This window comes from Myotis daubentonii, chromosome 3 (genome assembly GCF_963259705.1).
Source record: "Myotis daubentonii chromosome 3, mMyoDau2.1, whole genome shotgun sequence".
Lineage (NCBI taxonomy): Eukaryota > Metazoa > Chordata > Mammalia > Chiroptera > Vespertilionidae > Myotis > Myotis daubentonii.
In genome coordinates, this window is record NC_081842.1 from 109,149,677 (window position 1) to 109,153,170 (window position 3,494).

A 3,494-nucleotide genomic window follows, 5' to 3' on the forward strand; every position below is an offset into this window, starting at 1 on the left:
CTTATCCTTAACCCCACTGCAGCCTTTCTACCCTGGGAAAGTGCAGGATTGGCAAGCTCTCCCTGGGATGATAGATCAGGACTCAGGTAATAGCGGAAAGCGCCAATCCTACTCTTAAAATGGATATAAGAGAGCATTTGAGGTTTTTCTTTTTAATGCCTGCTTTTAAAAAATAAAAAAGGGGGAATTTGCTGGGAGCCGGTCCATCCTTGCTGTTTCAAGGGACCTGGCATATATGGCATACGGTTCTTAATATGTTTGCTCACCTTCTTGGTGCTGTGTTTTAACCAAGGTCACCTCTCCAAGAAAGGTTGAATCCCCAGGTAGGGATTTTCCCCTGAAGTTAGGGAGGGAATAAAACCCCTCAACTAAGTACCAGGCGGGTAATTAATCACTTTAACTATGAACAATCATGCTTAAGCTACATAATCTTTACTCCCTGGAATGGAGATAAGAAACGCCCTAACCTTTGTAATAGAGATTGATAGGATTGAATCAACTGGTATAAATACAGATGTAACAAGACAGAAAGAGACAGAACTTAGAAGAGAGCCAAGAAGACAGAACCTACAGACAGAAGAACTTCGCTGGAGAGAACATGGCAAAAGATCCTGGACTGAACCTGATTACAGAAATATGGCAAGAGAACCTGACTAGAACCTGGTTACTGAACCTGGCTGGAGATCTCAGACAGAACCTGGCTGGAGAACCTAGCGAGGGAACATGGCCACAGAACCTCGCTGGAGATCCGAAGCAGAGCCTCTCTGGAGATCCAGACCAGAACTTGGGTGGAGATCCTGGCTGGAGATCCTGGCTAGGCTGCTGATCAACTGAACGCTGTCTCCGTGTCCTTCCTTCTTCGCCGACTCCGTCCACACCTTTGGGGACCCCTGGACCTGCTGGGGTTGAATCCCGGCAATTCTCTCATTAATAAGGAACTGTGGGAGATAATTCAGAAACACTATCCAAAGGAATGAAAGCTTAGAGCCTCTGGGCAAGAATTAGAAGACGCTGTTGATGATTATCAGCCAGTTCACCTGTTAAGTAAACCTGGAGAATTGAGAGGAGAATATGAAGAGGAGATAAGCAAGGTGAAGGCAGAGCGACGGGCCAGTGAGGAAGAAGAAAACAATGCCAGTGAAGAGTACATACAGAAATTATTGGCAGAGGAGGAGGAAGAAGAAAAGAGACAGGCAGAAAAAGGAGAAGAGAGATGGAAGAACAGCTAAAAAGTGATGAAGAACTGGCAAGAAAGCTGAGCATTAATATTAATGACTTCTGTGAGAAAAAGTCTTGGCTTCTCCCATGAATTCCAGAAAATATGATCCAGTCACAAGCAAGTTGCAAAAGAAAAGTAAAAATAAATAAACAAATAATGGAGATATTCAGAAGTATTTATGACCTAAATCTCAATTTGGGTCAGCATCACAGTCTGAAGTTGTACAAGAAGGCAAACAAAAGTCCATGTCTAAGGAAACTGATAGCAGCAATGTAAAGAGCTCTATGTGGCAAGACACAGAAGTGAAGGAAGATATGCTAACACTTTCTCTGCAAATATACCTTGAAATTCAAGAACAAGGTGCAAAGTCTTCAATAGAGTCACCTATGCCTCAGTTATGTGCCAGTGACACAGAATGGTGCCTTGAAGGAGAAGTCAAAATGAGACCAAACAATCATGATAAAGAATTATGTGCCATAAATCCTGAGAGACCTGAAGCCAGTGTACCCTACCCTAGAGAAGCTGCAGTTAAGCCTTGTGGCGAAACAGAGAGTGGGTGTACTCTATCATATATGACCCAGATAATTGGAAATAACACAGTTGAGACAGAAAATGAAGAGTCTTGCCTACTGATCAGTGAAGAAGTTATTTGCAAAAGAAAAAAAATCAGGAGTCTTCTTTTGAAGCAGTAAGGGATCCATGCTTTTCTGCAAAAAGAAGGAAAATGTCCTCTGAATCTTCCTCAGACCAAGATGAAACAGAAACCAGCTTTACTCAAAAACTGTTAGATTTGGAATATCTACTTTTTGAGAGACATAAGCAAGAACAGGACAGGTTATTAGCACTACAGATTCAAAAAGAGGTGGACAAAGAACAAATGAAGCCAAACCGACAGAAAGGATCCCCAGATGAATATCATTTACATTCTATGCCCTCACCTCCAGACAAATTGCTAAATGGACAGAGGAAGAAATCCAAAAATAGAAACACAAAAGGACAAGCTGATACAGAGCATCCAAAACCTCAAAAAGGCCCAAAAACTGAAAATTGCTAACCTTCTTTTAAGATCCAGTTGAGACATTCAGTTAATGTTAATGGAAGAAAGATGCCAAATTCTGCTAGAGATCATTGTAATGTATCTAAAAGTGTTCATTCCCTACAGCCTAGTAAGTCACAGAAAAGTATTTTTTCAGATGTTTCAGAGATATACAAAGTAATGGGTGGGTAAAGGAAGAAGTATTTTAGAAACTGGTAAAGCTGGATTGTGATGCTCTCTTTTTTTATCATAGAATGTTGATAAAACTTTTTCTGCTTGTGGGCACACTCATTGCCTCTAATTGAATGACTATGTGATTACAAGGAAGGAATATACAAATGTACTTCTGCCAAAGTCAGTGATAACCAAGAGTCTCAATTCTTTATGAATAAGTGTGATATGCTAAATTTGACAATCCTTACAGATAATAGATATAAACATGCCTGGGCCAGCTCCCAAGAAACCTTCAGGTGCCATTCTCTTTCCTCAAAAATGCATGTTTTATGTATGGCCTTTGCTTACCTTTTTGTTCTGACTAGTGATCAAAGCAAGATTATACTATACCAAATAGTTAAGGAATTGGTTTTAAAATCTAAGTTTATTGCTGTTTTTCCATGTATTTGTAGATCACTTGAAATCTTCGATAATACTAAAGTAATCTAATCTTTATAATTATTTTAAGCATGATAGCATTTTCTTTTATTTAAAATGGATTAAAATTGTGTGAAAACAGAAAAGTCAGAGTTTTCTGGAAAATTAGGATTATCAAACGTGCCCTCAATCAGGAATCGAATCCAAGACCCTGTGGGGCCCAGGCCGACTCTAACCACAGAGACGCCAGTCAGGGCAGAAACTCATTTCTTGATGCAAAAAGAGTTAGTTGGGGTGAGGCTGAATAGAGTGAACTGATAGTTTGGGTACATTGGATGCATTCAATCAGAAACTGGGTCCAGGATGGAGTAGCAGAGCATTCTTCCTTATCCTTTCTTTGCTAAATGACACAGAAGACATTTGGGTTTTACAGCCTGTCACATGATAGTAACTGGTGTTAAAATAATTAGTTACTACATTACCTGAAATTTTGGAAATTCACATTTCTATTAATCTACTCTAGGGGGGAAAAATGGGAATTTACTATAGGAGAGTTAAATCATAATATACTATATTATGGAACCTGAGACATAAATAACCATGTGTTTATTTCTTTATTTGCATTGGTAGTGATTTTTATTTGTGTTT

General features: G+C 39.4%; 1 pseudogene; it reads left to right on the forward strand.

Annotated features, from left to right (window-relative positions):
• Window positions 1–887: 887 nt before the first annotated feature.
• On the forward strand, window positions 888–3,202 carry LOC132231875 (E3 ubiquitin-protein ligase RNF168-like; annotated as a pseudogene).
• Window positions 3,203–3,494: the final 292 nt, after the last annotated feature.